The sequence below is a fragment of the Saccopteryx leptura genome, chromosome 1 (assembly GCF_036850995.1).
Source record: "Saccopteryx leptura isolate mSacLep1 chromosome 1, mSacLep1_pri_phased_curated, whole genome shotgun sequence".
In the NCBI taxonomy this organism is placed as follows: domain Eukaryota; kingdom Metazoa; phylum Chordata; class Mammalia; order Chiroptera; family Emballonuridae; genus Saccopteryx; species Saccopteryx leptura.
Window position 1 is genome coordinate 354,982,747 of NC_089503.1, and position 23,825 is coordinate 355,006,571.

A 23,825-nucleotide genomic window follows, 5' to 3' on the forward strand; every position below is an offset into this window, starting at 1 on the left:
AGGGTAGATTTATTTTATTTTATTTTACTTTGTTTTACTTTTCTTGTTTTTTTTGTGTGTGAGAGAGAGACAGACAGACAGGAAGGGAAAGAGGTGAGAACCGTCAACTGATAGTTGAGACACCTTAGTTGCTCATTGCTTTCTCATACGTGCTTTGACCAGGAGGCTCCAGCCAACCCAGTGACCCTTTGCTCAAGCCAGCTACCATCGGTCATGTCTATTATTCCACGCTCAAGCTGGTGACCCCTTGCTCAAGCCAGCAACCTCCAGGTTTTGAACCTGGGTCCTCAGTGTCCCAGACTGATGCCTTTATCCAATGTGGCAGGGTAGATTTTTTAAGAGAATACAATAAAAATAATGATGAAGGAAAATGAAGAAGCAAATTAAGGCATGAAATTTGACAGACGAGGTAGAATGAATTATGATGGACTGGTGTGGCAATATTTATTTAAACACAAACTATGAAATCTCAGTATGCAGAGAGAAAAATCAGCACAGGTGCTTGTGACATTTTGGTGGGAACATTTGATTAGGGTAGATGATACTATCTATCATAAGTATCTCAGACACTTGATGGCATCTTTGTTGCAAATAACAGAATTTTGGAGAATTTTAGATTTAGAAACAAATTATAATTTACAGTGTTATATTTTAAATTATTTCTTAAAAATATTAAAGCATGATTTCTAAAACTACATATATTGATCTTTTATCAATTTTAAGTACATATTAGGGACTTTTAAAATATAAGGTATACTGAAAAGTTCTGTCCGTTTTTGGAATAAACAAAATACAAATTTTTTTACCGTCAATAAACTATTAAATAATATAATTGCCATTATTATTAATGATTTCTTGCCAGCGTGAGGGCAATTTGTATATCCCATTTTTGAAAAATGTTTTATCTTTTGATGCAAAAAAATTGAACCAGTGCTTGTTTGATATCTTCTTTATTTTTGAATTTTTTTGCCCTTCAAAAAATTTTGTAAGGACAAAAGCAAGTGATAGTCGGAGGGTGCTAAGTCTGGGGACTATGGTGGATGTGACAGACATGCTTCTGTAGCATTTCTTCCTTGTTGGAATTCGTAAAAATTACAGTGGTGTAAATGACCTTTAGCAGTAGCCATGGGTACACTATCGCTTCACACATAAGACTAATGTGAATCAACTTTGTTTTAGTTAATTTGCTACCTCAGTATGTATACATTAAGTGATAAAAATAGAGGCACACATGCGCCAAATAAACATGTGCTTACATGTTGAAACTTGTGATAGAAACGGACAGAACTTTCCGGTAGGCCTTATAATATAGTGTTTATATTTGGAGTGGTCTAGCATTTATTAAAACATTTAGAAAATGTCACTGAAACCCTAGCTTAAATTGTTTATAATATTTATCACTTAAAAGAGAGTTATTCATCAAAAAATAGTTTAGGTTCTTTGTATTAACTGGCCAGGATCTAAAATAATATTTTAAAGAATAGAATGATTTAGCAAATTTATAAAGAATGTCTGTTACATTATATTTACAAAGTCTCTTAAAATGACAAAATTACTTAATTTATAGTAATTTTATATTTTTAAAAATATAAAATATAATTACTTAATTTTGACAAGTGATGCATAGTTTATATGTTAAAAGTGAGAAAACTGAGCCCCGGCCGGTTTGCTCAGTGGTAGAGCGTCAGCCCAGCGTGTGGATGTCCTGGGTTCAATTCTAGGTCAAGGCACACAGGAGAGGTGCCCATCTGCTTCTCCACCCTTCCCCCTCTCTTTTCTCTCTGTCTCTCTTTTCCCCTCCCGGAGCCAAGGCTCCACTGGAGCAAAGTTGGCCCAGGCACTGAGGGTGGCTCCATGGCCTCCGCCTCAGGTGCTAGAACAGCTCCGGTTGCAACAAAGCCCCAGATGGGCAGAGCATTGCCCTCTAGTGGGCTTGCTGGGTGGATCTCTGTTGGGCACATACGGGAGTGTGTCTCTCTGCCTTCCTGCTTCTCACTTTAGAAAAAATACAAAAAAAAAGTCAATTGAGCAAATTAGAAATTATTTTAAATTTTATTTGCCTTTGCAGCAAAAGGACTTTTATATCCCTAGTTTCATATTCTTTGTTACTTAACCTAATTAGCATTAATACATAACTTATGTATTAATGCAAAGAAAATAGTATTTAAATAGTTATTAAAAGTAACAAACATAATTATTTTGAGTCAATATAGGAAAATGAAAGATCATTGTTTCTTAAAAGGACAAGCATAATAGCCATTGTGAGTACTGGAGTAGATTTTTGGAAAGAGTTTCAGAGGAAGTTGTGTGTGTGTGTGTGTGTGTGTTGTCCCTACCTTTGATTGGTACAAAAGATTGGTACGAAAATAATCATAAGAAAAGGAAAAATAAATAGCAGCTATATTGAAATAAAAACAAAATACTGTAGGAAATAAAAAGGAATGATTTATTCTGTGGGGAACATTTTAGCTGAGCCCAAAAGCATAAGTGAAATCTAAATAAACCAAAAAAGAAAAAAAATGAAGGCTATTCCAAGCAGAAAAGGAACCTTCATTATAAAGGCATAAATGTATTTGACAAGTAATCATAACAATAAGTTGTGGCAGGAGCATTGAATACTTGAGGACTACGGTGAGGGACACAGCAAGAAAATGTGTTTCTTCTGAATGATCACTTTTAAAAATCTATGAACCCAAAGTCTTACTTCTACTGTTCAGTCAATTATCTTACCCTTTCTTCAAGTTATCTTGTGTCGTCCTTTTGTTTTTTAAATTTAAACTTTTTTTTTTTAATTACAGTTGATACACAGTTTTTATTAGTTTTAGGTATACAACAAAATGATTAGGCATTTATATAATTTAAGAAGTTATCACCCTCATAAGAAACTAATGTTTTTTTATTTGGACATTAAAGTACCTGGAAATGAAATGATCTGCATATATCAAACTTAATTTTGGAGGGTTATTCTGATCAAATGTATTTAACACAATATGTATAGATACCCTTAACAATAATCAGATGGTCTTTAGCTTTATATTTTAGCTTTAGGATGTAATTTTACCAGGACAAATGGTTAAGATGACTCAAGTTAGCAGATTGTGCTTAAATAAAAACTGATGTGTTAAACTAAAGTAGACAAGTTACAAAAATCTGAGCAGACTGAAAATTAAAAAGCGAAACAGGGTTATAATCATATTGGGAAGTAAAAGGAGAAAGTGAGAACTATTTTAATCACTAAATATAATGTTAGGGAAAATTAATAAAGTGTGCATCGTTACCTTACTTTAGAAAATGGTTGAACACTAAATTATGGAATAAACATGCCCATGGATGATTCAAAATACATTCTTTATAAATAAAACTTGTTTGCCAAGTTGTTCAATTTTTGCCAACAAACATATTGACCCATTTTCACAGAACTTTTAGAACCTGTCCTTTTGAAAACATTTAGAGAAACTTTTTCTCCTCTCTTTTTTGAATATGAATTATAAAAATGGAAATAAAAGCCATAAAGAGACACATAATATGTGTGAAGTTTTAAAAATATAAATTAGAAAGTGAAAATAACAAAAACTAAAATAACAAAAGCTAAATAGTTAATCCTATTTTTTTTAGATGTGGAAACTAAGGTCCCAACAGATGATTTAAAAGTTGCAGAGATATTTCCTATTCGACTACCACATTTTCTCCTAATAATATATTTTAGTGGCTATGCTTATGGGATTGATTCAGTTGCCATAATCTGAAGAAGGAGGATTTGTGTCCTACTCCTTTACGAAATGGCCTGGACGGAAAATTCCACAGATTGTGTGAGATTTAGGGGTTTAACGCAAGAGTCTGGATTCCAAGTGTTTCTTTTTCTTCATTTAACATTTTAGTGTTTTGTATTTTGTTTGCATCATGTCATTTAAATTTTTTTATTAAATTTTTTAATTTATTGTGTTAACGTGCATTCAGGTGTTTCACTCAATATAATACCCTCAACCCCCAACAACATGTCCCCATCTTTGTTTCCCCTCCCACCCCCTCCATCCCCCCTTTCCCTCTGGGACTTGCTGTCTTGTTATCTGTATATATAGTTTCACTAATACTTTCACCTTCTCTGATTCCATCTCCTCATCCCCCTTCCTTCTGACAGCTGTCCCTCTGGTCCCTGTGACCCTACCTCTGCCTCTGTTCCATTCATCAGTTCACTTTGTTCATTAGATTCCACATATAAGTGAGATCATATGATATTTGTTTTTCTCTGCTTGGTTTATTTCACTTAGCATAGTAATCTCCAGGTCCATTGTGGGGCAGATAAAATATAAGGTCTACCAGAAAGTTCTGTCCGCTTTTGGAATAAAACAAAATATAAATTCTTCTGACTTAATTCATGTGCACCCATCTTGAATATTTCCACACCAATCCTATCTTCCGAATATGGTCCGAAATGGTTTGCTGAGCTGAATTAAGCCTTTCTGCGACCTCAATGTTGTCAGAAAAGGATCTTGCTCCAACATAGTCTTAACAACATCGTCATCAATCAAAGATGGTCACCCAGAACGTGGCTTATCAGAAAGGTTGAAATCACCTGTTTTGAATTTTTCGAACCATCTTCTGCATGTCCTATCAGAAACTGTACCTTCACCAAACACTTTCAATAAATTTCTACATGCTTCTGTAGCATTTCTTCCTTGTTGAAATTCGTAAAAATACAGTGGCGTAAATGAACTTTATCAGTAGCCATGGGTACACTATCGCTTCACACATAAGACTAACGTGAATCAACTTTGTTTTAGTTAATTTGCTACCTCAGTATGTATACATTAAGTGATAAAAATAGAGAGGCACACATACGCCAAATAAACATGTGCTTACGTATCGAAACTTGTTGTGATAGAAACAGACAAAACTTTCCAGTAGACCTTATATATTATGCTCACTTTGTTAAAGATAGTGCTGCCCACATGGAAGCCCGTCTCCCAGGTGATGATATGCTTGGAATGGGCATGATTATATAATATTAATGTGTGTTGGGGGCGGGCTGTGGGCAGGCAGGATCCTTGTAGCCTGGGACTTGGTTTTAGGACTATGCCTTTCCCACCCTTTTTGATGTGGGGTGGACTTTGTATCAGAGACTTCCCTATTTTGTATATTGGATTAAAGGTTTTGATTTCTGCACTATAAAGTGGGGCAGACCAGGAGCTTGCTCGCTCGCTTCCTAAGATTAGCATTAGAGAGGAGAATAGAGAAAGGCCACATGGAGGAGGCCAGGAGAAGCAGCCAAGATGGTGGAGTGCTGAGGGAAAAGCCAGTTTGTGCAGGGAGAAGGAAGGAGATGGGGAACAGAGGTGAATAAGTCTGGTGAGCTAGAAACCTTTGATTCTAGGAAACTCAGGTAAGTCAGTAGCTTTGTGAGCGCTGAATGAGTGGGTTTTGGAGCCCAGTGTGTGTTTTTACTTGCCCGCCAGGTGCAAGCTAGGATTAAAGATGATGGCCCACCAGTTCGTGGCTCTCTTCTTTTATTACTATCTGTCCGAATCCAATGTGAACCTGCATGGGCCAGGCGGCTGTGATGGTGACCATGGCTACTGGTTTTACATCCATCTATGCCATCACAAAAGTTAAGTTTCTTTTTTTAAATAAAATGCTACTACTGCTTTTTTAATGTAATGGAGATAATCCCTTGAAGCCATGAGGGAATTAAAGTCACCAATAATATAAAGGCAAACTAGAGGTCTTAGAGCTAAACCTAGGTTATTGGAGAAACATAATGAGTCTAGAAAATGAGATAAACCAGAATACTATAGCATTACAGTATCCAAGAGAGTGTTGTGTCCAGAGATCAAGAGTGTCATGACTTTAGAAAAAGATTTAGCCACTAGCATATTTTAAACCCTTGAAAATGAATATTTAGTAGGTATGGGGCAGATAAAATATATTATGCTCACTCTGTGCTGCCCACATAGAAGCCCATCACTCAGTGTTGGTCAAATAAGTTTGAAAATATGATGTATATGTTTGCTTGCTTATCGTTTGCATTGGGTGTGGGGGACAGGCTGTAAGCAGGCAGGGACCGTTGTGGCTTGAGGCTTAGTTTTAAGACTAAGCCTTTCCCACCCTTTTTGATGTGAGGTGGTGTATTCTCATGGGGAATCCCATTATGCCTCAGATAAGTGACTTTGTATCAGAGACTTCCTTGTTTGTATATTGGATTAAAGGTTTTGAATCTACACTATAAAGTGGGGCAGATCAGGAGCTTGCTCTTTCTTGGTTCCTGAGATTAGTATTAGAGAGGAGAGCAGAGAAAGGCCACGTGGAGGAGGCCAGCAGAAGCAGCCAAGATGGCGTAGTGTTGAAGGAGAAGCCAGTTTGTGCAGAGAGAAGGAGATGGGGAACAGAGGTGAATAAGACTGGTGAGGTTAGAAACCTTTGATTCTAGGAAACTCGGATAAGTCAGTGGCTCTTTGGGAGCCCTGAATGGAAAGGGAAGTGTTTTCCCAGTGTGTGTTTTTACTTGCCCACTGGGTACAAGCTAGGATTAAAGCTAATGACCCACAGTTCTTGGCTCCATTGTTTCATTACTGACTGTCTGAATCAAATGGGAACCTGCATGTGAATGGCTACGATGGCGGCTCCTGGCCTTACAGTAGGGTAGTATGGGCTGTAGTAGTGAATTAAGTGAAAAGATTTAACACTGATGGAGCCCTGGCTGGATAGTTCGGTTGGTTAAAGCATCATCTGGAAGCACAGAGGTTGCCAGTTCGAGTTCCGGTCAGGGCACATACAGGAACAAATATTCCTGTCTCTCCTGCTCTGTTCCTTTTCTCTCTAAAAAATAAAAAAAATTTTTAATTAAAAAATAAATATACATTTAACAAGGATGAACATTCCTTATCTTAATGTGGTTTTTGTCCATGATTTTTACCATGCTTTCTAAATAGCCTTTAAAAATTCCATATATTAAAATAGCACATAAACTAAAAACATATAGAGATTATTGAATATTGCATATAAATCTAATTTGTTATGAGATCATATTAAAATGCATTTAGGAGCTTGCCATATGACTAAGTCCTCAATCCTTTTTGCAAAATGATTTCTTAATTTTACATATCTATTTGCCTAATTCATGCATTGAAGGGAGAACATAGAGTTCAGTTTTGAATATTTTTGGTTGGCTCATTCATTAAATATCCAGATGAAAGTCTTAAGTTGGCAGTTGGGTTGAATGTGGAGTTCTGGAGAATTTGATGCTGGATTGGCCAGGGGTATATAGGAAGTAAGGCTGTGAGACTGCATGAGAAATCACCAAGAGAATACATTTAAAGGAAAAGGTACAAGGATGAACTCTGTGCTTGGTGTTAAGGGGTTAAAAAGAACAACCACCAGCAAAGGAGAACTAAAAAGGAACAACCAGTGAGACGGGAGGAAAAATAGATTAGTGTAGTTTCCTGGAAGCCAAGGGAAGAATGATCAACTATTTCAAGAGCTAGGGATTGTCAGATAAAAAATGGAGATAGTTTTTCAAAGAGATTATTACAATAGAAGAGGGGGGACTATTGCAGTAGGAACTCTGACCATGAGATCAAGTGTTTCAGAGATCAGACAGAAAAGGATTTGCTTTCTTAGAGAGGATTAAGACTAGAAACAACAGTTAGGGAGCGAGATAATTAGGGAATATCTTTTCTTTTCTCTTCTCTCTTTCTTTCTCTCTCTCCTTTTTTTTTTTTTTTTTTTTTTAATACAAGACAGAGACAGGGAGAGAGATGAGAAGCATCAACTTGTAGTTTTGCCACTTTAGGTATTCATTGATTACTTCTCATATGTGCCTTGATGGGGCAGGACAGGGTAGGGGCCTTTAGCTGAGCCAATGACCCCTTGCTCAAGCCAGCGACCATGGGAGTGTAGCAACCCCACGGTCAAGCCAGTGACCTCAGGGATCGAACCTGAGTCCTCTGTCCCAGGTCATTGTTCTATTCACTGCACCACCACTGGCTGGTCAGCCAGTCAGGGAATGATTTTCTCCTGAGGTCAGCCAAGAGGCATTCTTCAGGAAGGGCTGTATGCTGCCTCAGGTACCTGGGAAATGAGAAATTTTAAAAAAGTTTACTCGAGTCAATCAAGTCTTTTGTTTTAATTGATCAGTGTTGGTCAGATAAGTTTGTAAATATGATGTATATATTTGCTCACTTATAGTTTGCATTGGGTGTGGGGGACAGGCTGTAAGCAGGCAGGGTCCTTATAGCCTAAGGCTTAGTTGTAAGACTAAGCCTTTCCCACCCTTTTAATACTAAGATCTTTTCAAAACTAAGCTTTTCCCCACACCCTTGACTGATTGCATGATGTGGGGTGGTGCACTCTCATGAGGAATCCCCCATTATGCTTCAGATAAGTGACTTTGTATCAGAGACTTCCTCATTTGTATATTGGATTAAAGGTTTTGATTTCTGTACTATAAAATGGGGCAGAGGAGCCCATGCTGGAGGAGAGCAGAGAAAGGCCACATGGAGGAGAGGAGAAGCAGCCAAGATGATGGAGTGCTGAAGGAGAAGCTAGTTTGTGCAGAGAGAAGGAGATGGGGAACAGAGGTGAATAAGGCTGGTGAGGTAGAAATCTTTGATTCTAGGAAACTCAGATAAGTCAGTGGCTTTGGGAGCCCTGAATGGAAAGGGAAGTGTTTTCCCACTGTATGTATTTCTTGCCCATCGGGTACAAGCTAGGATTGAAGCTAATGACCCACCAGTTCTTGGCTCCATTGTTTCATTACCATCTGTCTGAATCAAATGCAAACCTACATGTGATGGTGGCCGTGGCTACTGGCCTTACAATCAGTGTGGACAGATAATTCAGTTAATCTTTCATGAAGCAAAGAATGAGACTTTAGAAGGCCTGTACCTAGCCTTATTGTAGGTTAAAAGCAGGGGCATCTTATCCATGTCTTGTTGGAAGGGGAGTTCTTTGCAGTAAGCTCACAAAGATTAAGGGCATGTGTAAAGCCAGGAGGCAGGGCCGGGGCCACTATCACAGCAGCCCAGCCCATGCAGGTTCCCATTGGATTCGGGCAGACGATAAAGAAACCATGGACCAAAAACTGGTGGGCCATAACCTTTAATCCTACCTTGCACCCGGCGGGCAAGTAAAAATACACACTGGGCTCCAAAACCCAGTCACACTCAGTGCTCACAAAGCCACTGACTTATCCGAGTTTCCTAGAATCAAAGGTTTCTAGCTCACCAACCTTATTCTCCTCAGTTCCCCATCTCCTTCCCTATCCCTGTTACAAACTCTACACAAACTGGCATCTCACTCAGTACTCCGCCATCTTGGCTGCTTCTCCTGGCCTACTCCACGTGGCCTCCTTCCGCTGCTGGCTCTACTTTCTCTGCTCTCTCATGCTAACCTCAGGAACCAAGAGCCGCAAGCTCCCGCTCCGACCCTATTTTATAGTGTAGAAATCCAAACCCTTAATCCAATATACAAAATAGGGAAGTCTCTAATACAGTCACTTCTCTGAGGCATGATTGGATTGTACCGCCCCACATCAAAAAGGGTAGGAAAGGCTTAATCCCAAAACCAAGCCCCAGGCTACAAGGATTCCACCGGCCCTTAGCCCACCCCAACACACATCAATATCACCTGGGCGATGGCCTCCTCATGTTATCTTTAACAAAGTGAGCATAATACATTTTATCCGCCCAACAGCATGTATTTAATTACGTTGTCTAGGATCACTGGGCTCTGGTCAAATTCAGCATTGTCAGAATAAGTCAAGTAAGTGCAGGACTAAGAATTGGCTCTTGGTGTGGTGAATTGAGTGACAAGAACAGTTCTGATGGAGGATTGATGGCAGAAACCTAATTGTAACAGGTTCCGGAGGGAGTGCGGCCTGACCTGTGGTGACGCAGTGGATAAAGCGTTGACCTGGAATGCTGAAGTCCCCAGTTCGAAACCTCATGTTTGCTCTGGTCAAGGCACATCTGAGAAGCAACTACTATGAGTTGCTATCTGTTGGGCAGATAAAATATATTATGCTCACTTTGTTAAAAATGGCGCTGCCAGCCCTGGCAGGTTGGCTCAGCGGTAGAGCGTCGGCCTAGCGTGCGGAGGACCCGGGTTCGATTCCCGGCCAGGGCACACAGGAGAAGCGCCCATTTGCTTCTCCACCCCTCCGCCGCGCCTTCCTCTCTGTCTCTCTCTTCCCCTCCCGCAGCCAAGGCTCCATTGGAGCAAATATGGCCCGGGCGCTGGGGATGGCTCTGTGGCCTCTGCCTCAGGCGCTAGAGTGGCTCTGGTCGCAACATGGTGACACCCAGGATGGGCAGAGCATCGCCCCCTGGTGGGCAGAGCGTCGCCCTGGTGGGCGTGCCGGGTGGATCCCGGTCGGGCGCATGCGGGAGTCTGTCTGACTGTATCTCCCTGTTTCCAGCTTCAGAAAAATGCAAAAAAAAAAAAAAAAAAAAAATGGTGCTGCCCTCATGGAAGCCCATCGCCCAGGTGATATTAATGTGTGTTTGGGGCGGGCTGTGGGCAGGCAGGATCCTTGTAGCCTGGGGCTTGGTTTTAGGACTAAGCCTTTCCCACCCTTTTTGATGTGGGATGGTGCAATCCCATCATGCCCCAGATAAGTGACTTTCTATTAGAGACTTCCCTATTTTGTATATTGGATTAAAGGTTTTGATTTCTGTACTATAAAGTGGGGCAGACTGGAAGCTTGCTCTCTTAGTTCCTGAGATTAGCATTAGAGCAGAGAGCAGGTTGGAGAGCGGAGTAAGGCCACGTGGAGTAGAAGAGAGGAAGCCAAGATGGCGGAGTGCTGAAGGAGAAGCCAGTTTGTGCAGAGAGAAGGAGATGGGGAACAAAGGAGAATAAGGCTAGTGAGCTAGAAACCTTTGATTCTAGAAAACTCGGATAAGTCAGTAGCTTTGTGAGTGCTGAATGAGTGGGTTTTTGAGCCCACTGTGTGTATTTCTTGCCCACCGGGTGCAAGCTAGGATTAAAGCTAATGGCCCACCAGTTTGTGGCTCCATTGTTTCATTACCGTCTGTCCGAATCCAATGCGAACCTGCATGGGCCAGTCGGCTGTGATGCTGGCCATGGATACTGGCTTCACACTCTCTTTCTCTCCTCTTTCTAAAATCAATCAATAAAAATCTCTTTAAAAAAAGAGGGAATGGGGACTTGAATAACAGAATTTAAATGATCTTTATGGCAAAAACACCACCAACCCCCCACGGAAAGCTGAATAAAATACCAGCTACAGAAATATACTACCTTAACTCTTAAAAGTATCAAAGTGCTGAAACGATATTAAGACAAAATCTAAGTCATTTGTTCTTAGCATCATTGGATCAGTAGCATCTGGGAACTTGTTAGAAATGTAAATCATTAGTCCCCACTCTAGGATATAATTAGAAACTCCAACCTGTATTTTAAAAAGCCACAACTTGTATTTTAAAAAGCCCTCCCCTTGATTATGATTCTTCATTGGCCTGAGTGAAAGAAAGGACTTCAGAGCAAAGTAGTGTTAGCGCTGCTTTGTTCTGAGGGCATTTACTAAATTCAGTTATTTCAGATCCAGTTTTCACAGCCTTTTGAGGCAAAAAGAACAGAAAATATAGTCCAGAGCAGTACTGTTCAATGGAAATGTAATAATATAAGTCACATATGTGATTTAAAATTTTTAGTAGTCATGATAAAAGAGAAACATGTCTTAATTTTGTTAAATAGCATTATAGTTAACAGTATATTCAAAATGTTATTTCAACATGTAACTAACAAAAATTTACTAGATATATCCTTTTAAATACTATTTATTGGTTAAAGTGAAATACAGTTCTACCAAAGCAGTAAAGTTGTGTTTAATGAAAATACTTTACACTGCTTAAGTTTTATTTTAAGTTAATTAAAATTAAATAAAATCAAAAATTTATTTTCTTTAGTCTCAGTGGCCACATGTCAAGTACTTAAAAGGAACATGTTGTTAGTGGCTATCGTATTGGACATCATAGATCTGGAGCCTGCTGAGAGATGGCATGCCATAGTAGATGTATCCTCTTAGCTGAGTACTGTACTTATCATGTGAGAATGTAGCAGAAGAAGAGTTACATTACTTTCAAAAAACTGATAGCAAAGTTGGCCTTTGCATCAAGAATGGAAAGTGAAGAATCACATCCTCAAGAAATTGTAACTACAAACTAGCTCTTTGCAGATCAGCCTTTCAAATACACATCACCAGAGTACGTTTGTTTCACTGGAATCTCAGACTGGCAGTGCTGTAGGCACATGGCACTGGTAAGCGTAAATTCTCGCTTTAGAAATATACTACCTAATTCTAGGCTTCAAGGAGTTTCCACAAAAGAGCACAAACAAAGATATCAGAGTCAAATATTCAAGGAAACCAAGAAGCATGAAAGAGAACTAGAAAAAATGGCAGATAGCAGAAGGAGATTTGCAAAGATCTGATATGGGAATTATCAACATGGAGTATAAAACAGTCATGATAGAAAGGAATGTGACCGATCAGAATATTAGCAGGGCAGAGCAAACTACTAAAGAATGAATGAATGAATGAATGAAATTCTAGCAGATTTTTAAAGGAACCAGAATATTTATTTATTTATTTTTTTTTTAAATGAATTTTTATTAATGGTAATGGGATGACATTAATAAATCAGGGTACATATATTCAAAGAAAACATGTCTAGGTTACCTTGTCATTAAATTATGTTGCATACCCCTCGCCCAAAGTCAGATTGTCCCTCGCCATCCTCTATCTAATTCTCTGTGCCCCTCCCCCTCCCCCTAACTCTCCCCCTGTCCTCCCTCCCCCCACCCCTGGTAACCAACACACACTTGTCCATGTCTCTTAGTCTCATTTTTATGAGGAACCAGAATATTTAGAAATGAAGATACTATAATTGAAATTAAACTTAGTTTAGGGAACTACAGGTTGAAACCGCAACAAGGACTCTTCACAGATTGTTCTTAGTTGTAAGAAGAAAAATAATAGTTATTGTTCTATATATATCAGAGAAATGGGGCAGTCTGCACCAGGCGGGCAGTTAACATCGTTGAGGGGCAGTGCGAGTGCCTCAGCATGGGACTTTGTGAGAAGAATGGAGAACATAAGTCGTGGAGACATATCAGACAAACCCAAATTGATGGTTGAAAAACAAATTATAACGTTACTGGTCAGTATGCTCAAAAATGTCAGTTTCATAGAAGACAGAAAGGCTGAGGAACTGTTACAGATATTAAAGAGATGTGACACCCAAACGGGATATTTGGTCCTGGATTGGCTCTTGTACTGGAAGACCAAAGCTCTGTAGAGAGTATGCTGAGATAAGTGATAGGGTTGGCAAATGGACTGTCGAGTAAATTTTTTAAAGGTATTATTAAATCTTAAACTTTCTGAATTTAATAACTGTACTCCAGTTATGTAGAAGAAATGTTAAGAGGTTAAGTCATATAATGCATGGTTCAGAAAATATTATACATACTGAGAAAATATTAAAGGGGAAAAAAGCCACTATACACTACTAATGGCTACTTGACAGTACCAAGTATAGACCAAGATATGAAACTACTAAAGATAACTATTTCTAATTACCATTTTAGTAGTATACATTGTATTACTTGTATAATTATGTTATTTATATACCTTTAAAATTTTACACTTACATGTTATTTTTATTAAATTCTATACATTTAAATTTACATCCTCAGTGGTTTAACGTGATATATTTTGCCCTACAAAATGACAGTGTATTTTGAACATAAAAATTAGTGCATATAATGCTATTTGGTAATTCTCTTAGCAATTTAGATGAAAAGCTGTAAATTTTTATGAAAGTGAGTTAATCTTTCATGTTTATTTTTAATTTTGAATCTGCTACAAAATAATTCATCTCATATTTTCCTGTCACTTCTGGTATAAGTTTCTAGCATCAAATAAATCTTGGTTTAATTATGGATATATTCAATCATGTAAAATGAGTTATTCTTTGATTAGGTTTACAATATCCCTTTTGAGGCTTTATACAGAAGAACAGTTTAAATTCACACAGAACATTAAAAATTCTTCAAAAATTAAACCTTTTCTCTAAAGGCACATAGTTCTTTAAAACTTACCGAAGAATCTTAAAAATATATTTAAATAACCCACCAATTTCAATGTGAAGATGGTATTCTATATTTGGTGATGTAATCCAACTTTCTTAAACAATTTAAAATTTTTCTAGAAAATTTTTTATGTATTTTTTTAATGGTAGATGAGTTTTTACATTTTATGTGAAGATTTGGCTTTGAAACTCTGAGCTGAAACAGGTAGGTTTTCTGATCAAAGTAGTTTCTTAGGATAGTATCAGCAATCTAGATTTCTTCGTTCAGGTTATTTTGCAGATTTACTCTGTTACCTCCAGCATATTGTCCATTCCAGAGTAGCATATTTTAACAGTTTATTGGCTATCTGAAATGTTAAGTCATTCCCAAGTACTGATTAATAAATTTTAAAAGTGTTTTAAACTTGTAAAATGTGGGGAACTGACACTAACATAATGTTGCTGATGTTCAACAATTCTGGGCATAAACATATTTCTCTGTCCAGGAACAAACAAAAATCATTTATCTACTTGCTCCAGAAAAATAACTTACTCCTGATTGTGAAATAACTAAAATAGTTTACTATCAAGATTACTTGCTCAATGAGACTTGACTTGTTTCAAGACATCTCATTCATTGTGTCCTTTAATCCAAAACTTGTATCATAAATTTAGCACATTTCGAACCAGTTCCCCACCTTGCAAGACCTTGATAAAAGTGGTCCAGCCCACTCCGACCTCATAAACCTCATACATATTTCCTGTCTTTCCCTTTCTTGTACTCCTTCACTGTAGTTACTCTAATAAGCTTAGCTTTGCTAGATCAGTGAGGATTTCTAGTATTGTTTTGCAGAATTTACAGTTGACAATAGGAAACCTAATCATGTTGCTGACTGAGGGAGGGTGATCTAATAAAGAAATCAGAATCCAAAATTTCTGTCTTATTTTCTGACTGCCTGCTAGTTTATCTGAATGGAAATGTATGTCCTGTCAAAACCAAGATTGAACTTTCCTCTTCCATTTATCCTCATGTCATGGAATGGAAAGAGTTGTTTTATTCCTTTTCTGTGCCTTAAACTTACTTAGATGGAAATCTTGAAATCATAATCACATTTTCTTGCTCTTCTAATATCAAACTAGTTTCCAAATCTCACATGGTTAGATTAGAAATAGTAAACAAAAAGAAACAACTGGTTATTTATCCATCAATGAGGATACTTGAAATAATACTACATACAATGTATGTAAGGATATATAGCTTTATATGTTTTGACATAAAGTGTATGTACCGTATGATGGGATGTGGAAGAGTGTGTTTATTATCTTTTCATTATGTTTTTGTGTGTAGACAGTCAAAAAATCTGGCTGTACCTCAGGGACATATATAGAGTAAAGATATCTAAGTATTTCTTTTGTTTGTTAATAGCTTTTATTTTATAGAAAGCTATTATTTTTACTAAAGAGAAAACAAGCCTTTTTAAGGATGAAAACAATGAGAGACAAGATAGTGGAATGCAACTGCCAAGTAGACAACTGATTTTAGAGAGGACTTTTCCCTTTCAGTTTGTTGAAAAGTAGGAGTGGGAGGTACTTACTGAAACTTTGAAAAAATTTAATTCTTAAATTCTTGATACCATCTTTTTCCTAGAATATGGAATGTTTCTACCTGAACTTCTGAGGTTCCAAGAAAGTTTATTAGAAGTCTTAAGTAAATAAGCAATACCACTGAAGCCCTTACACTATCACTAACAATGGATTCAGATTAATGTTTTACTTTCCCACCCATATCTGGCCTCTAAGAAAAAGAATTGAAAAATGTGTTTTGTAGGAGAGACTTAGTTCTGTTTAAAACCAACGTTATTTAAGAAGTTACTATGGTAGTTGACACTTGATGTTTGATCTTTACAGTTATGAATAAAATGTTCATTTTAATGAAAGCCAATTTTAAGAGGCTGAAATGAAGCTGATTAAGGGATTTCATTAGAAACTAAGCCTGAAGGGCTGAGGTTGAAAAGACTAAAGCTTTCTAATGACAGTATTCGTTCATGTCTCCTATGGTGCTGTGTGTGCAAGTGGATGGTCTATAAATATAATTTGAAATGAAAATGGTACAGGACTCTGTTTGTTTAAAAGATAGGTTTAAATATGAACTATCACTTTAATACCTCCTATTCCATATAAAGTTGAAGTTAATAATTTTAGCTTTCTGTAATTTTATAATAAGAAGAGCCAGTTCAGGACACATCATCCTTTCTCTCAAACTCAAGAACATGGGGCAGTGGCCTTTAAAAAGTACCGTATGGGCCAAGGCCAGGTGGCTCAGCAGGTAATGCATCAGCCTGGTATACCAGAGGTCATGGATTTGACCCCCAGCCAGGGCATGTAGGAGAAGCAACAAGTAAGTACACAACTAAATGGAACAACTAAGTGAAGTTATGAGTTGATGCTTCTCTCTCTCTTTCTCTACTTCCTCTCTCTCTTTCTCTCTCTCTCTCAAGTCAATGGTAGATCAATTTTTTAAAAAGTACCCTGTGGTCTTTTTGTTTTATAGTCTGCAATTTTGGGGGTAGGGATGGGGAAATTAAGAACAGTTAGCTTTAGTGTATAAGATGAGAAGAAATCAAGTCTGTTATAATTGTGATAATTTTGATAGTCTTATTTAGGAAGTTATTCTATTTACTTGAGGAATACAACATTAAGTAATGGCTATTTCAACTAACCACTTTTAACCCTTTGAGTAGTGGGGTTTTTTCATGCTCCTGATCTCTGGGAGTGAGTTTGTTGTTGTTTTTTCAAAAAATGAAATTAGTTCCAGTTACAGTTTTATTAACTTAAAATTATGTTTGTTTGATAACAAGCTTACGGAAACAAGAAGAACATACATTTGCCTTTTTTTAATGTTGCCTTACACATTTTTAAAATAAATCGATCGTACTCTGCATGGTCAGGAGGCACAAGGAGGGAGGGACATACAAGAACATTCGTACTACTCAAAGGGTTAAAGATACTGACATATCTTTTTTAGTAATAAGTATCGTAGTCTTGAAATTCTATTAGTCTTGAAATTCTAAGATAACCTTATAAATGTCTTAATTTCCAGGAAGCCATATGATCATTTGATTTTACTTATCTTTTAATTTCTATGCTGTCTCATTTAACAAACGTTAATGTATCAGGCAGTATACTAGGTCCTAGTGATGCAACAGTGAACAAATCACTTCCCCCATGGAGTTGACTCAGTAGAAGGAGAAAAATGTTGCCCAGAGAAGGGATTGTTGAAATTTTAAGTAGTGTAGAAAAGAAATTCTTACTGAGAGGCTAATATTTAAGGAAGAAAGGCAGATATGATAATATCTAGAATAATTGTCTTTAAAATCTATTTGTAGCTATCTAGGCTACCCTTTTTGTTTTACTTTGAGCTGTTTGTTCTGTTCTTGGTATTCCTTCATAAACTGAGAGCTAATAAGATAACCTCATAACTTCTCAGTCACTCACCATTGGCCATTGCACATTTTCTCATTAGATTTCCATATGTGTGGTGGTAATGTGTGGTATGTAGGGTTTGGGCAGTACCTCATGGTCAAGGACAAAAGCAAAATAAACATGTTAGCTTGTTAGCTATCTATAGGTAACCCTAAATGAAACCAGAGTTGTGAAAGTAGACTATACAGAGCTTTGCCTTATTCTGGTAATGTATTATATAAAAATGTTTAAAATGCGTAGTTCTTGGGGAAGACAGTACAAACTATTAGATGATGACTTTGGTGTATACTTACCGACTTCACTATTTCTTTTACTATTAGTATTCTTCAAAGCACAGTTATCTTCATTCACTCTTTTTCATACCTAATCAGTGTCTAAGGGATGCAGAGTCCGTTGCCACAGTGATCCTCACATCTCATCTGAATTGCATCTCACATGAATTGCTGTACCTTTTGACTAGTGCTCCACTCTAATCCACACTCACATTAATTGTTCTGAAGCAGTGGTTATTAAACTGTCGAATGCATTGGAATCATTTGGAAAGCTTTTTAAACATAGATTTCAAAAGTTTTGATCTGAGCTGGGACTTCCGAACGTCCTGATGGTTCTGGTCTGGATGCTCGGGAAACCACTGTCTAACGTACTTCGACAATGCCATTCCTCCAGTAGAAACCGGAAGTGCTCCTCTCTCCCCGTCTGGTTGAGTCAGTCTAGGATTGAAGGCTTACCACTCTGTAACCCATCCTACAAGTTCCTACCTTTTTTTCATTACATTTTCTGAACGTGGCTATCTTTTCTATCTTTGCTTTTCAAGTATTTGCTCTCAAAATGTCACAGCCAATTTCTATACCATTTCTCCCATTTTTACCAATCAGAATCCTGACCATCTTACAAGATTTATTTCAAATCTGATCCTGTTTTTGAATCTCCAAATATATTTTCAGTTTCTTTTTTATACTCTTATGATATTACCTTACTTTGTATCTTAATTTATAGTTATAGAGCTTACCTCTCTATCCTACTCTTTATAGGAATGTAAGCTCCTTGAGGTAAGAAAAGATAGATCTTTTTCTCTTCCTCAAACAACACTGTAGAATTGAACCGGAATTTTTTCATTTGTTTCTTTTTTCTCTTTATGAAAAATGTTATTAAAATAACAAGATATTAATATACCTAACAGTTTGTAGCTTCTTGCTCACTTTATCTGTTGGATGAAACCATTATATATCATATATTTACTTCCTTTTAAGTACCTACTGACTTACTTGGATCAATTGCTTTCTAATTCTGCTTTATTTATTTATTGGGCTTCTGATGCATTGTAAGCTACATCTTTTTCTTGATTTCTTCTACCAAATTCCTAGTTTTGCTAGAGTTAAAAAGAAATGCTTGCCTGAAATATATATCTGAAAAATCCTGTATATCTGAAAAGTATTTTTTTTTTTTTTGTATAATTGTTGGGTAGTTTGATTATGCTTAGAATTCTACCTAAGAAATCATTTCTTTTAGAACTTTAAAGGCATTGTTTCATCTTTCTTTAAATTTTTAACTGGTGAGAAATCTAATGCCAGTGTGTTTCTGCTTTTAAAGCTAACTTAGTTTCTCTTTTCTCCATTTTCCCTTTGGGGAAGTGTTCATTAGTTGCTAGGTATCTTCAATTGATCATCTGTCTCCTCTCATATTTCATATTTTCTGCCTACCATTTTGTTCTTGAGTCTTGGGTATGTGTTAAATAAGTTGTATCTTCAAACTATAGCTTGAATTCTTTTTATATTATATAACATTCTTACTTTCCTCAAGTACATTATTCTGATCTTTTATCCGAGCATCCTTATTTTATGGATTCAATATATTCTTCAATATCTGTATCTGAAGACACTAAACATTTTTCATTCATTTATTTATTTATTTATTTATTTATTTATTTATTTATTTATTTATTTTTGTATTTTTCTGAAGCTGGAAACGGGAGAGACAGTCAGACTCCCGCATGCGCCCCACCGGGATCCACCTGGCATGCCCACCAGGGGGCGATGCTCTGCCCCTCCGGGGCATCACTTCATTGCGACCAGAGCCACTCCAGCGTCTGGGGCAGAGGCCAAGGAGCCATCCCCAGTGCCTGGGCCATCTTTGCTCCAATGGAGCCTCGCTAAACATTTTTTCTTAATGGTTTTCTTTAAGTAAAATTACCATTCTGTTTATCTTGAAAGAATTCTGTTTTATCTTGTTCTTTCCCTCTCATGCTGATGGTTTTCTGTATATATTTGATTATTTATTCATATTTATGTTAATTTGTATTTTGGTATTAGAAACTAGGAAGTCTCATCATTGGGAACTGTATGAATAGGGTTTTTTTGTTTTGTTTTTTCTGATCTTTGAAGCGGGAAAGCAGTCAGACAGACTCCTGCATGCGCCCAACTAGGATTCACCCAGCATGCCTACCAGGGGGCAGGCGATGCTCTGCCCATCTGGGGCATTGCTCCACTGCAGCTGGAGCCATTCTGGTGCCTGAGGCAGAGGCCACGGAGCTGTTCTCAGTGCCCGGGCCAACTTTGCTCCAATGGAGCCTTGGCTGCGGGAAGGGAAGAGAGACAAGAGAGGGGAGGGAAAGGATGGAGAAGCAGATGGGTGCTTCTCCTGTGTGTCCTGGCCGGGAATCGAACCTGGGAATTCTACACATTGGGCTGATGCTCTACTGCTGAGCCAACCAGCCAAGGCCTGAATAGGTTTTTTTTTTTTTTAATTGCTTAAAGTATGTTTTAAAATAAATGGAGGGAAACCAGCTGTCTTTGTTTGTTTGTTTGTTTGTTTGTTTTGTGTGTGTGTTTATGTGAAAGACCGTCAGGAAAGAGAGATGAGAAGCACCAACTTGTAGTTGCAGCACTCTTAGTTGTTCATTGATTGCTTTTTATATGCGCCTTGACCTGGGGGCTCCAACTGAGCCAGTGACCCCTTGCTCAAGCCAGCGACAGTGGGGTCATGTTTATAATCCCATGCTTGATCTATTGACCCTGTGCTCAAGCTGGATGAGCCCGCTTGAGCCAGTGACCTTGAGGTTTCAAACCTGAGTCCTCAGCATCGCAGGTCAACACTATCTATTGCACCACTACCTGTTTAGGCGGAAACCAGCTGTATTATGGGAAACCTTTTAAATGTGTCTTTCCCTCTTCCAGATTATTATTGAAATCTTTCATCACCTGATAGCCTTTCTCCCATTCTCTTTGGTGTTTAAAGGTTGCTCCTAGCTCCATTTTTATCCTATTACTTTATTTAAAAAACTTTTAAATTATTTTTCAATAAAAATTGATATACATTATTCTATTAGTTTCAGGTGTACACCCCAGTGATTAAACATTACATAACTTACTACTGATCAGGGTGATAAATCTCACACCCATCTGACACTACGTAGTTACTAGATTATTATTGACTATATTTCCTATGCTGTACTTTCCTTCCCCGTGACTATTCTGTAACAACCAATTTGTACTTCTTAATCCCTTCACCTTTTACACCTGTTCCCTCCACCCTCCTTTCATCTTCAACTGTCAGAATGTTCTGTGTGCCTGTGAGTCTGTATGCGGTCCTGGGGAGGACAAGAAACAAATGCCTGTCTTCATTCTGTCACCTTGAACCAGAAAGCTTTTTCAACAGGTTAAAGTACTTTTTTTGTGATAAAGTATAATAAATATGTAATATTTTACTAGACAAAAAGTTTTCATTGATTGTCTCATTTTATTTAATTCTATTTATCATGGGTAGAGGAATGTTTAAGTGACAGTGATAACATAGAATTATTATCTCAGAAAGCTGCTATACTTCAACATTTGTATTTGGCTTCAGATAACTGAACAGAGAAGAGACTAATGTATTAGCTAGATGGCAGTTTATTAACTAACCATAAGAAATGTCCCTATTAAAGAAACTAGAGACTCAGGGTTAGTGAATTCTCACCAGAAAGAAAGATTATGTATGGAAAACCAAACCTATAGTCATAGAGCTTCTAGGTAGGATGGAGTCAGTCCACAGCAAAGCCAGCCTAAGCAATTTTGTGAAACTTCTCAGCCACTTACACTTATAGATTCCTGCTTAAAGTTGCTAACTCTTTAAACATTCATCTTTTCTTTGTTTAAAGCACATGCAGATTTTTTTCTAAATTGAATTCTCAGAATGTCAGTCTATCAATATACAGATAGTACCTTAATGTCACTTACTTACAAAGACAGATATTTAGAAGTTAAATGACTCATTTCAGAATCTCACAGTATATAAGTAGCAGATTCAAGAACTAAATCTCAATTTTCTGTCTTTAACTCTAACATTTTCTACTGTACCCCTTAAACTACTGTTATTTAAAAAATAAAGTAATAGAAAACAATTATTTAATATTTTACTATCCTAAGACAATTCAGACTAATAAATAATAAGTCTTATTAATTTAGAGTTCACTGATAGAGATTGTGATTGTTTCTATAGGGTATATGCTAATGCCTACCTTTGTGCTTCTCTTTTATAAGTTTTATATGGACAATTAATAATACAAATGTAATTAGGAGCATTCTTTCTTAAAGTAGCAATACATATCTTAACACCTTAGAAACATCTTAAAAATAAATGTATTCAGAGCTCAACACAAATTATATTAGTTCTTAAAAATAGTGACACGCCCTGGCCGTTTGGCTCAGCGGTAGAGCATCGGCCCGCTGTGTGGAAGTCCCGGGTACAATTCTCAGCCAGGGCACACAGGAGAAGCGCTCATCTGCTTCTCCAGCACTCCTCTTTTCTCTCTGTCTCTCTCCTCCTCCTCCTGCAGCCAAGGCTCCATTGAAGCAAAGTTGGCCCAGGCGCTGAGGATGGCTCTATGGCCTCTGCCTCAGGCGCTAGAATGGCTCTGGTTGCAATGGAGCAATGCCCAGATGGGCAGAGCATTGCCCCCTGGTGGGCATGCTGGGTGGATCCCAGTCAGGCACATGCAGGAGTCTCTCTGCCTCCCCACTTCTCACTTTAGAAAAATACAAAAAAAAAAATAGTAAGTATAAAACTCATTCTTTAGTGCAAAAAAATCTGGCAAGTGCTATCTTTATTGGCCTGATACAGTTTCGTATTTATACAATATAATAAAACTATTTCCTTTAGAACTTCTGTGATTTTTGATGTTCACCAATTCTTTTTACCCAGCTTCTCCAGTGAGATTTAACAAAATATTGATTGAACTGTATGCCATTTGTTAAGTTTTAAGATACATATACAACTTTGATTTTTATTACATATTTTAATTATTTTCTCTCCCTCCCTTATGTGGATGTATGCTGTTAGTTTCTAAAATCTTTTTATATGTATATATTTCACGTGCTATAAATTTACTTGACAGTAAAACAATGATTAACTCAGATCTTACTTCCAAACACTTCTCAGATCTAACCTTCCTTTCTATTCTGACAGCTCATGTTTTCACTTGGTTGTCTCCTGACTTACCAAGTCTTACACTCACTTCTCACTGTTAATCTCCACTCACTCATGTAACTCCTTTTCTTAAAACAATTTGAGAAATAATATGGAATCATGTCACAATAAATTCCAAGTTATTTAGCCTGTATACAATTAAGATTTATATATCTATTATGAAGATTCTATAGTAGCAAGGCCCTAGTCAGCAACCGAAGTTAGCATAATCATGGATAACCATGAGAAGTGAAGTGGCATTCTAAATGGTCCAGTCTCTCCTGCTCTTTGTCAATAATCAAACAAAATATTGGCTTTATAATTCATTTGCCATGGTACATGAGTTTTCTGAAATGCCCTTTCTATTTATGTATATGTAATATAAAGATTCTTTTTTAAAATATAGAGTTTAATTAATTTTAAGTTGATTTTACTGAAGATGTAACATGATATAATCATGGCTTAAATTACACTAAATGGTGTTTTCAAAAATATATTTAAAATAAAAGGTATATTTATCATTATAACTAAACTTATCTCTATGGCGGTCAACATACACGAACAATGACATACAAGTAGTCTAAAAGGAAAAAATAAAATTTGTAATATTAAAATTATCAGGTATATCCTCCCTTCTCTTTCTCTGTGTCTCACCTCTCTGAAATGAATAAATAAAAAAAAATTATCAGGTATATTTATAAAGGCTCCTCTTACATGAAAAAATAATAGTTTAATTACACTTCCTCTTGTTTGTCTGGTTTGATGATAAGTGAGAAGAGGTGAAGGCAGGGTGGTAGTTGCAGGATTCAGAGGGCT

At 37.2% G+C, this 23,825-nt stretch overlaps 1 protein-coding gene and 1 non-coding gene across 2 annotated transcripts in view; both read left to right on the forward strand.

Annotated features, from left to right (window-relative positions):
- LMBRD1 (LMBR1 domain containing 1) overlaps positions 1 to 23,825 on the forward strand; it is a 125,353-nt gene that overhangs the window by 89,584 nt on the left and 11,944 nt on the right. The window lies entirely within an intron of this gene.
- LOC136389887 (small nucleolar RNA SNORA29) lies at positions 3,663 to 3,798 on the forward strand. The gene has a single exon (XR_010748445.1). It is a non-coding gene; the product is annotated as a small nucleolar RNA SNORA29 (small nucleolar RNA).